General features: G+C 43.8%; 1 protein-coding gene across 12 annotated transcripts in view; it reads left to right on the forward strand.

Annotated features, from left to right (window-relative positions):
• The first annotated feature begins 970 nt into the window (after window positions 1-970).
• The window catches only part of Akap13 (A-kinase anchoring protein 13), a 302,662-nt gene continuing 291,417 nt past the window's right edge, over window positions 971-12,215 (forward strand). For 8 of the 12 annotated variants that reach the window (XM_076545208.1, XM_076545213.1, XM_076545221.1 and 5 more), the window contains exon 1: window positions 1,009-1,203. The gene's annotated coding sequence lies outside the window, so the exon portion shown is untranslated. Of the gene's footprint in view, window positions 1,204-12,215 lie in introns of all 12 variants that reach the window. The other 4 variants (XM_015996510.3, XM_042278208.2, XM_042278213.2 and 1 more) reach the window with 2 other exon arrangements.

The raw sequence follows: 12,215 nt of genomic DNA on the forward strand, positions 1-12,215 counted from the left end.
TCCTTAAAGGAAACCGACTCTCCCTTCCCTAGCAGCAGTCAACTGTCAATAGATCCTCATAAGCCCTACCCTCCAAAGGGACATTCATCTTAGGGCTGCGTGATATTTTCATATTCCTAAGTTTTTATCACCTAGCTCAAAATACAGAGCCAATACTTCAGAGACTCTGTCCTGTTCCTTCTCAGTCAATACCCTCCTCCCACCAGGAAACCACCGTTCTTATTTCAATAATATAAATTAATATTGAGCTGCGCAGAAAACCTTACGTTTCCTGCTTAATATTTATACCCTCCCGGCCTTTTTTCAACTTTCTATTGACCTAAGAAATAACATCTGTCAAAATGGTTTGGCATGATAGGCGTGTTTTCCCTTAATAACACACTCACTGTACTATGTAACTATTAGAAGTTTCTTCTTGTACCAATTAATATACTCTCTTGGTCACCGTTGGGCACATTGTCCATACTTTGTTTTTCCGAAGCCGCTTTCTGAAGCCCATGGCAACTCAAAGGCAATGGTTTTGTGGTGATGGAGTAGCTCAAAGTCACAAGATACGCTGCGATAATTTTCATCCGGCCAACGGGCCATTCACCCATCCAACGCACTTGTTGAGTACCTAGCATTCGCTCCACCTTGGATACTAAGAAGACCTCATTTCTTGGTTGGAAGCGAAACACAAGAGCACATTTTGTCAATGTGTAGTGAGTGCTCCGACTTAGGTAAGCACCAGGCGCACGGAGGATGGGCGGCTTCCGGAGATGGGGCGGATAGGAGAAGGTGGGTGGGCATTTCCCCAGCAGCTGTTGCCAGCCACCCGACTTTGATCACTTTGCCGCCTGGCAGCAGTGGCGGTCAACCTCATCGTTCCCTAGCAACCGGAGCCAACAGCCAGAAAGTCTTGCTATTGGGCTCACGCAGTGTGATGGGCAGCCGAGTGGTCTAATAGTAATTTTTAGGCTTGGCCGGTGGCCCCGCCTACTCCCAGTCCGCAGGCAGCGCATGCGCGGGTGGGCAGGGCTGTGTGCAGGGCGGTCGAGGAGCCGGAGCAGCCGCTGCTAAGTGTTTGGGCTCGGTCGACACCGCGGTGCTTGCTCCTCGCCCCAGCCGCCGCCGCCGAGGGAGCGGCCGCCTATTGTCCTTCTCCGGCGCCAAGGCGCGGAGCTGCTCCGGCTCGGCCCGCGGGGGAGCCCGGGGAGCCGCACGGTGAGAGCGCAACTTAGTTGCGGGAGTTGAGGGAAGTTTTGGGCGTCTGAGGAGGGGGCGCGCGCGCAGCCGCCCCTCCCCCTCGGCTGCCCTCGGCCGCGCGCGCGCGCGCGCGAAGCTGCGGGAGTCGGGGGCGCGCGGGCTCGACGCGGGTGGCGGACCCTCCTCCCGTAGCATCCGCGGCCGGCCGGGGGTGGGTGGCGCGGCCGCCGATCCCAGCCTCCTCGATCCGCGTTCTCCGGCTGCCAGCTTCAGTGGCTCCTGCTGGGGCTTTCCTCTGAGGGACGGGAGCTCGGTGGGGCGCGCCGCCCCGACAGTCTGTGGCTACGGGAACGAGCTCCCCGGGGCAGTGGAGCAGGGTAAACACTGCGCGCCCCGGCTGCCTTCGGGGGCTTCTTGGGCGCTTTCTCCCGGAGGGGCGCGGCCGACGCTCCGGGACCCGTGCATTCGGCTCCGCAGCCACCGAGCCCTGGCGCAGCCAGCCGCTCGCGCTTTCAGACCCGGCCAGTCGCTGCTTTTGCTAACTAGGACTCGCGAGACGCATAAAACTGTCGGGGAAGGGGGGGGGGGACCCTCAGTTTTCATCTCGTTGAGAAAGTGTATGCCCCCATTCCCACCCCATCTTACAGCCGAAAGATTGGGTCCCATTAAGTTGCTAGACGCTACTGTGATTCAGGAATTCACAATGAAAATTGGATTGAGCAACATTTTAGTATTCGGTCTTTGCTTTTCCACTGCATAATGAAGTTATTTTTGAGAGTTCATTGCCAAAGTGATGTGCCTTTTTTGGTTACCTCCCCCAACCCCTTATCCCCTTTTATTTCCAGAAGGCGCTTATTCATTTTTTTTTTTTTTTTTAAACCTTTGGCTTGCCCGGGTCAGGAGAAACGCTCCAGTTCTTGAAAGGTCATTGTCTCCAAAGGAGTTCCCATGAGTTGAGATGAATCTGAGATAAATCAGTGTCACTTTCGTACACCTGCATTTCTTGGGGATTTACAAACTGCATTAAGCACTTGCCTTCTTAAGTTTTGAGTGGATTCATTCCACTGCATTTCGTTGACTGGACTATGATGATAATTCTGTTTTAGTTCCCAAGTGGAACTAAAGTATCCTATCATTCATATTGAAACACAATGACCATGTCATTTCATGTTAATTTCAATTGTATCTCTTTGGCATCTGTTAAAAAGTTTTCTTTGAAAAATACTGCAAATGGTCTTTTGCTTTGTTTTCTATGAGAAGAAGGTGGAGAAGTGTTGCTTGGGTTTTCTGGTTTGTTTGGCTTTTCTTTATTTGAAATCCAGTGTTGTTTACCTGATGAAACCAAGGGAAAATATTCTTAAGTCAAAGGAATCCAGGGCTCAGAATCTTTGTGCTTAATTTTCCTTCCCTGGGTGGGTGTGGTGAAGGAGGTGGACAGGAGTTGGAAGTTATTAGGGAGTTACATAATACAAACATACTTGCCTACAAAATCGAGGGACCAGGGCACCAGTTGCTTTCCTTCCCTGGATTGATAACTTGTGATAATTCATGCTTTTGTTTTGGGATTTCTTAGAATTTAATTTGCTTCACTAAATGGAGACTGTATGTAGTATACATGGTCTTTCCTGGTCCTTTCCCTCTTAAGGACCGTGATGGGCGGTATTTTGCTATGTACTACCTTTGCTAGACGAGTCTCTACACACGGTTGGCATTCAGCTTTTGTTTGATTTGGGTGAAGCGATTTTTACCAGCTACTGAAACTTTGCACAGGAGAGACTCATTAATTCTTGGGCCTTGTACACAATGACAATTAGCTTGCACATCTGTGCTGAAGTTTAGGAGAATTTGCTAAGTCTTCTCTCTTTTTTTGAGATACGGTCTCGCTGGGTAGCCCAGGCTGGTCTTGAACTCACAGAGATCCACCTGGCTCCTGAGTGCTGGAATTAAAGGCCTAACTTTTCTCTCTCTCTTTTTGAGTTACCGCTTGCCTTGTAGTGTAGGTTGACTTTGAACTTAAGGCTTCCTTGCCTCAGTTTCTTTAGGACTAGATAACTGGTTTGTGTCACTTTCCTTCAGCTTTAAAACTCTTTAATTTGTTGATTTGTTCTTGAAGATAAATGGGGTTTGGATGGTACACTGCGGACTTCCAAAAAAAGATTGCAGTTTAGAAATCCATCCCTCACACTCCTCCTTGTTGAGACTATGGAACTGCTGAACAAATTCATTCATAGCTCTTCCCGTTCTTTTATTGTGAAATTGGGAGGGAGCACAGTTTAGAAGAAATTCACTTTTTGGAGTTCTGTGAATTTGAGTTCGGAGCCTTACTTTTTCTTTGTCTCGTTTTGAAGCCCTGAGCATCTCCCTTAACCTCTGAGTTTGTCTCCTTCCTTGTAAGGGGTAATAGTGACATTACATGTTCTTAAGGATGCTGGAAACAGTATAAGGGCTAGTAGTAACATTACATATTCTTAGGGATGCTGGAAACAGTATGAGGGGTAGTAGAGACATTACATGTTCTTAGGGATGCTGGAAACAGTATGAGGGGTAGTAGTGACATTACATGTTCTTAGGGATGCTGGAAACAGTATAAGGGACTTACAACACTGTCTGATACTGTGTAGGTGGCTAAAATGATAATTTTACACTTTACATGACTTTAAAAAGTATTTTTAAGATGTTTCTGGACAGATTATCAGTCGGTAAAGACACTTGCCACCAAGCCTGATGGCAAGTGTCTTTACCGACCAGTTCAGCTTCCCAGAACCCCACATAGTAGGAGGAGAGAACGAACTCCTGAAAGTTGTCCTCTGACCTCCACATTCACACTGTGACACTTAACACCCACGCTAAACTCACAAATGAACATAAAATTTTAAAAGATGTCATTTGAACAGAAGGATGATAGAAACTATACTGTTTCATCACCTGTTAGCCGCCTTCTGCGTGGGACTCCAGGTGGCTTGGTAGGAAAGAATTCTGTACAGCTGTGTAGTTTGGGAAACGACAAGAGATGGATTGTTTTCAGTACTAGCCATAGTATGTGTATCTTAGTCAGTGTTCTTTTGGCTGTGAAGAGACACCATGACCATGACAGCTCTTACAAAGGAAAGCATTTGATTGGGGCTGGCTTACAGTTTCAGAGGTTTAGATCATTGTCATCCTGGTGGGAAGCATGGCAGCATGTAGGTAGACATGATACTGGAGAAGCAGCTGGAAGTTCTACATCTGGATCCGCAGGCAACAGGAAAAGAGAGACTCTGGGTCTGGCTTTGGCTTCTGAAACCTCAAAGCTCCACCCCTAGTGACATCCTTCCTCCAGCAAGGCCACACCTCCTAAAACTCTTCAAATAGTCACTCCCTGGGGACCAAACATTCAAATCTACAAGCCTAGGGGGACCATTCTTATTTAAACCACCATAGTGTCTAAGTTAATGTCTCCTTTTTACGTTGGCCTTGAAAACAATATGTATGGCTTTATGATGTTTCTCAGGTTTGCTCAAGATAGAACTGGACTGGGTGTTAGCAGAATACACAGTTCAGAGACTTAAGCACGCCACTCACTTGCCTTTCCAAATGCCACTATTTACAGAAGGAAGCAGTGATTAAAGTCAGTTGTACCAACTTAGTTTAGAATGTTTAAAGTACCAAATGGAGTAGATATGTTTTAGAACTGTTTACCTGATCAAACTTAAAGATTGTGGGTATAAATATCCCTGACCAAGCTTCCTGGGCAAGCTTGGCCTTCAATGCTTCTCTTAAAGTTAACTCTTAAGTACACTCGAACAGTCTTGAGCTATAGTTATTACTGACAGGGATGAACATCCATATGGAAGTGATTGTCATTGTGTTTTCTGTTCTGCCTAGCTTACTATGTTGGGGGAGAGAGAAGGAAGCTGTTAGTAGGAAGAAGTTTATTCCATCATGTCCTCAAGTTTCTAGTTTCTAGTCCATCTTTGTGTCGATCAGGTCATTGTAAGCAGAACAAACCCGTTTTTTTTTTTTTTTTTTTTTTTTTTTTTTTTTTTTTTGTCAGGCTCTGCTGGGAGGTTGGACTGGCAGATCTGGTACTGAAATACTGTGATTGAATTCTGTCCCTGGCACTGGGGTGTTTTCCTTGTTTTACCCCTTCAGAGCTGTACCTTGGGACGTTTGTATGATGTGGATGGTAAGGGAGAGAAAGGGGAAGGGCGTGAGGCGTTTACTCTTGATGCCATGATGCAGGCTTCTTGTAGGAATTTTTATTTACTGATCATAAACCTGCTGTCCATCATAGAATTAGTGCCTGCCGCCCCAAATAATGAATTATTCTTGAAAGGTTAGCAGTTAATTATGGTGGCACACTCCAGTCAATTGGTCTTTTAACTTCAAGTGTCAACACAGGGGAAAGCCTTTCCGAGAAGTTAAAGATGGAGTTTTGCAGAACCCCAAGATGGTTCTCTCTTGTGATCTCTACTAAAAGCACATGGTGTGGAGCCGCATCCACACATCGCCATTTCTCGGCTGTCTGGTCTTGAGCAAGCCGCTTTATCTTTCTCAGACTTAGTGTCTTTGCTTATTACTCCCACTTTCACACACCCCCCCCCCCACTCTTATCCTGCCGGCTAAATGCTACTGCTGTGAGAAACATGTGCAGAAAGCACCATACTGTGTGGTGGTGCAGTTTCATTGATCAGCTCCTGGTGTGGATAAAATGTAAATCCTAGCTCTCCAGCGGAAACTGGCCGCTAGCTTTGCTGTGACTTCCCCCTGGAAAGCAGCTCAACTATCCGAAGACATCTACCCTTCCTCTTGCTTGGGAAAGCTGGCCTGTTTTCATTTTCTGTTTGCTGCTTCTCACATTTTCTTTCACTGAATATTTATCAGGGAATATTTTTTCCAACTAACTTTTGGTTCAGTGTGCTCGTTAGAGGCACATCACTGTGGACACAGCAGCCGACCTTCAATGCCGGGGCTTGATGTCAGGTGAAACAATGGTCACGTGAACAAACAGTGTCAGGATATTTAAAAGGGACTGAAGAGGAGGTCGGTGTAGCTGCTGATCTTTACCATCCTTTTCATATTAAAATTTAAAACGAGTTTGCTCCCTTTTCTTTTGTGCTAGATGCACTTTATTTTACCTACACTTGTTACTTAGTTCTCAACACCGCCCCCCACCCCCAGGGGTGGGGACCAGCAAAGTATTGTGAGAATGAAATTATTAACCAGTTTTCAGGATAAGAAAAAGTTCCTAAGGTAACTTGGCAGTGGCCATGTAGCTAGCTAGTAGACCTTTACGTGAAGTTGAGTTGACTCAGAGGTCAGGCTTGTCCATATCATTGACACTGTCGTATGAAAATTTCAAGTACATTTTAAAAACAAATCAAGTCTGTTCAGGTTGCAGAATGCAATAAAGCACACCCATTTTAAGAACATAAAGTTTAGTGAGTTTTGATCCAGTATACTTGCCTGTAACTCAACAGGGTCAAAACAACATTTCTGCCATTTTCAGGATCGAGATGCCTGCCACCTTCTTGGCCAGGCTCTTCAATGCTCATTCCTGCCTACTCTGCCATAGGCAACCCCTAGAGTGCTCGGCACTGTGGTGTTGGCCTCGCTGGCCTGCTGCCTGTTTTTGTAAATAAGGTTTTAGTGAGATGCAGCCACACCCGCATTGTCTATGGCTGCTTTGGAGCTGTAGTTGCAGTTTAGAGTGGTTAACACAGACTTCTTTCTACAGCAGTAGATTGTTTAGCCTTGGTTATACCTAACAAAATCCAGTTATTCACGCCTGATGTGAACAGTATATATGTTTTTCAACATATATTTGATGTTCTATTAGCATTCATTTGAAAAAATATTGAGAGGCTGGGTAATGACTGAATGGGTAAAGTGCTTAATGTGTGGTGAGCTTGAGGGCCAGGCATGACTCCATGTGTCTGTAATCCGAGGGCTGGGAGGTGGAGACAGGAGGCTCCCTGAGGCTCCCTAGCCAGCTAGTCTAGCCAGTCCGTGAGTGAGTTCCATGTTCTCTGATTGACTATCTCAAAGACTAAGGTGGTGAGTGATAAGAGGAAGACGGCTGACACCCACCTGTCCTCCATAGGTATGCACACCAGCATGAGAACCTGCAAATAGATGTACACACCACACACAGATGTGAGCCTGGGAAAAACCAAGCTTCACTCACTACTTTGCTACTCTGTCTCTTTGGTCTCCCATTTTTTTTTCATTCTTTAAAAAAAATATAACCTTTATATTTATTCAGATTCACCAACTTTAATGTATAATGTCTTACAAATTTTGACATGTGTATATTCATCTAACCACTGCTTGAATTAGAATAATCCCTTTGTCCTTCCAGATTGGTCGGAATCCTTTTGTAGCCATCCATTTTTTTATTCCTAAATCTCAGAAATGATTAATCTGGTTTCTGTCTTCGTGTGGTTTTTGTTTGTTTGTGTTGTTATTGATCCTTTTTAGGAATGTTTAGGGCTAGGGATGTAGGTCAGTTGGTGTATATCTAGTATGTACAAAAACCTAGGTTCAATCACAAGTAACAGATAACTGACACTGAATATGGTGGTGAATGTCTATAATCCCTGCCCTTGGGGTGGGGTAGAGGTTGGAGGCAAGAAGATCATAAATTTGAAGTCATGTTTTTCTACATAAAGAGTTCAAGGCTAGCCTGGACGGCATGAATTCTGTGTCAAGCCAGTGTGTGTGTGTGTGTGTGTGTGTGTATGTATGTATGTATGTATTATATAGATTGTAACTTTTTTTGTATAGCCTTAATAATGCTATCTTTTCATGTGATTATTTTCCATCCTTTGGTGATATATCTGTTCAAAACTGTCCATTCTAAATAATGAATTGATTGTATATATGTAGGTGATTATTATTTGAAATTATTATCTTCTAATATGTTCCTTATGTTTTTATACCTCCCTTACCCCTACCTCCTAGGGTCTTATATATAGCAGGTTGGCCTGAAACTTTATAGTTGAGGGTGGCTTTGAACTTCTGATCCTTTTGCCTCTTCTTGCTGAGTGTTGGGGAGTACAGGTGTGTGCCACTACATTGGGTTTATGTGGTTCTTGGGATTGATCCCAGGGTTTCCTGTATGTTACCAACTGTGCTGTATTGCTTCAAATTTTAAAAAATTATTATTAAAGTGTGCTAAAGACAAAACCTTAGGCCAGGAGGTGGTGGCACATGCCTTTAATTCTAGCACTTGGGAGGCAGAGCCAGGATCTCTGTGGACAGGCACCAAAACTACACAGAGAAACCCTGTCTCAAAAAAACAACAACAAAAAAGGACCAAACCTTAGACCAGAATCCATAGGTGAACACCCTCCTTAACATTGAGCTATATGCTGTTCCAGATCTGTGGTTTTGATGTTTTGATTTTTAAAGCACTGGGACCCATCCTAGGACCTTTTACATGGTAGACAAGGGCTCTGCCATTGAGCGAACTATATAGCTCTAGTCAGCAGCTATTACAATTTTTTTGATTGATATTGGATTGTATCTGTAAATACTTAAGGGATAACTGCCATCTTTGTGATATTGAGCCGTGAACGTGGCACATCTGTTTATCTAGATCTTTGGTTTATTATTAATGGCGTACTTTTAAGCAGCTGAATCCTGCATGTTTTGTAGAGCTTTGGTTTATTTATCCACATGGTTTCCCTATATGTGGTTTCAGGATCCATGATTTCAGTTGCTAGTGTCAGTAAGCAGGATGAGTATGGTACAATAAGATATTCTGAGAGAAGAGACCAGGTGTGCTGGTTATTTTATTTTATTTTTTCAACTTGACACAAGCTAGAAGAGGTGAAATCATCTTTGAAGTATTTCCTCAGGGTCAGCATGCAAAGCTGTGGTCCAGAGTGGCCAAGCTTGCTCTCAAACTTGGTAATATGCAAGAGTCTCCCAAGTAGGGCTGGTTTTAGCAGCATGTAAGCTATAGTATTGAGAGGCCCATGGTGAGATGCTGAGGCTTGACACCATGCAGCAGAATCAGAGTCCCCGAAGAGGCCAGGAGAGGCTATTGGTGAAGATGCAGCCTCGATTCTGAGTGAATACCCCCAAGGACAGTGGCAGATGTGGAGCTGGCCTGAGCTTCAGAGACAACGTGTGTTTCAGATGGCAGAGCCAGAGAAGTAAGCTGCCTGAGCCTCTGGAGCCCAGGTCAGGGTTCCATGTGTTAGACCCTGGGCCATTTTACACTGTTGCAATTTGATTTTGCTTAAGCATGATTGTAAATGTGCCCTGGTTCTTCCCTCTTGGAATAAGAAAGTACATAACTTACTCATTTTACAAGATCTCTCAGTGGAGAGCATTTTGAATTTTAAGAAGAAAAGAATGTGGGCTTTAAAACTTTTGCTGTTTTACATTGTGAAATTAACGGAAACTTGAGATGAGCTTTTGGGTTGTTAGAATCTGAAGTATCTCAACATTAGCTTTGGTTTTTAGATGTCATCTTCTTTCCAGATGGCTGTGCTAACGATGGTGGACATTTGAGAGACTTTGTAAACTTGACATTTGCTATGCCCATGGGTTGCTTAGAAAACTCAGAATGGTTTGAGTGCTGCCTCAGGGTAAGCACATCTCCTTGTCTGGCATTGAGTTTGGTCTTCTCTAACTCAAGTAGGTGCCATTTTGACTTTTGACAAGCTGAAGGAGATTTTTTTTTTTTTTTTTTTTTTTTTTTTTTTTTTTTAAAAACTGCCCTTTAGATTCCCTCAACAGAACAGCTGGATTCTGAACACAAAGACGCTCTCCTATGCAAGAGACTTTGTCTTTGTTGAGTTACTTAGGAAAACGCCGTGGCAATTAGAGTTGAGAAATAGAGTGTAAATGTTTATTTGGTCACATGAGTGTAAATGTTTATTTGGTCACATGAAGCTTTAGAAAGGCCTGGCTCAGGTACTTTCCCTTTTTGAGGATTAAAGGTCAGTGGTTAGGAGTGGCCAAAACTTTGGCCTGGGCCTTTCTTTCAAGATGGTTCTGCTTATGTGCTTGGAGCAAAGGTCATTCTGGAGAGACCTTTCAAGGACATTTCCCAGTGTTTTCTAAACAGGTAGGTAAAGGAAAGAAGGAACAATCTCTCATGTGTTCATTTACTTAATTCTTTTTTTTTTTTTTTTTTTTTTTTTTGGTTTTTTCGAGACAGGGTTTCTCTGTATAGCTTTGCGCCTTTCCTGGAGCTCACTTGGTAGCCCAGGCTGGCCTCGAACTCACAGAGATCCGCCTGCCTCTGCCTCCCAAGTGCTGGGATTAAAGGCGTGCGCCACCACGCCCGGCTACTTAATTCTTAATTAAGTAAATAAACTATGACTTTACTCGAGAACTTGTGATATACTCTACTTTTATTGTTTATGCTGTAAGCCACATATTTTTCACCCTGATGGAATTATATTCAAAGTAGTCAGCTTAAAATTCCAACTTGTTCTTACTCTAGGACGTCTCTGTGGTCTGCTCTGAAAGTTTTCCTGGAATTCTTAAAACACATCCCAGGCTTTCCTGTTTGTGCCTGGAAAGTCGCAAGAGCATTCCAGTGGTTTATTTCTTCTCAGATGCAGTGACCGTTGTGGATGGGAGCCAATAATTAACATTCACACGCTTGTTCACATCTTCAAAGTGTTTTACAAACGTTTAATTAGTTCATGCCTAGCTTACGTGCTAGGAGTTGGAAAAGCAGGTTTTAAGGTTCATTTTAGCAGTTCTGAAGTGTTAGGGAGCAAAGGAGAAAAATACAGGGGGAGATAGCTTTCCTTGCATCCCTAGCTTTTGGTCCAGCATGCTTTTGGAGGAGTCTGACTTCTGGTTGATGCAAGAATGGAATTATAGAGACTGGGGGGAAAAAAGACATCGAATGGTCGGGAGACATGGATAATTGGCTTTCAACTCAACTTTTCTCTTCTGTAGGCTGGTAAGTGAGAATTGTCTCAATGTAGTCCTGTGAGCATTTTGAAGGGCAGGTTGTGACTGGAGCAGACTCTGCAGAATTAGAATACATGCTAATCCCTGCCAGTTTGGGGAGGGATCACTACAGTTTGTCCCTTGATTCTTTTACCTGGCCGGGCTGTGTAGTGGAAGGAGACACCACTCTCAACTGAGCTGTGTTCCCGTCTCATTAGCGGCATGGCACCGGGTGGCCAGTGCTTTTCTTCTGCTTTTACGTTATGTTGTTCTCTGAAATTGCTTATTTAATTGAATTCTTTTGAGACAAGCTTTCACTTCGTGGCTTGCCTGGAGCTCACTTACGTATCCAAGGCTGCCCTGGAACTCCATGTAGTCCTCTTCAGCTTTGAGAGTACAGTACTGGTATTTAGGTGTGAGCCGCCACACCCAGTTGTGAAATTGTATTTGTCTATGACTCAGGTTTTAATAGTGAAAAAACTTACTGTTTTTCTGTAGACACTGACTACATCAGATTGCATTTCCTTGGTTGGCAAGTGAGACACACAGAACACTTCCCTTTGATTCTCTGGAGAATCTGTCATCCACCTGTCTTTGAAGGACTCAGTTTCTTAGGGTTTCTATGTAGACGAGGATACCAGTGATGCTTAGGAGTAAAGAACATTTTGCTAAGTTCTGAAGTAAGTCCTTGCTCAGGGTGTTTGCTGTTTTTCTTCTGATTTTGTTTGCAGCACCTGATTGCATGTTCATCCAATATTAAGAGGATCTGTTTGAGGGATGGGTGCTGTGAGTTCACATGAAGTACCATTAGATGTCAGAGCCCTGCTTTATAGTCATGATCATCTGGAATAGAGAGATGTGGTAGGTTGATGACAAACACAAGATAAACCTTTATTTTTGATTAGAAAAAGATAAAATTAAAGTTCTGTTTGATACCATTCATTTTACTACTACAACTGCCATGGTGTATTAGGATCTTATTTTGTAATAGAAAAAAAGAGTTCGAGAAACTGCATCTAAAATCTACTTCTAGGCACATGATTTTCTTTTGGCACGCACACCATCTTGCTTTTGTGACTCACTTTTTGTTTAGTCCTAAAGAGGTGGCCAGAGGAGGACATAGAACT

The sequence above is a fragment of the Peromyscus maniculatus genome, chromosome 1, assembly GCF_049852395.1.
Source record: "Peromyscus maniculatus bairdii isolate BWxNUB_F1_BW_parent chromosome 1, HU_Pman_BW_mat_3.1, whole genome shotgun sequence".
NCBI classification, from domain to species: Eukaryota; Metazoa; Chordata; class Mammalia; order Rodentia; family Cricetidae; genus Peromyscus; species Peromyscus maniculatus.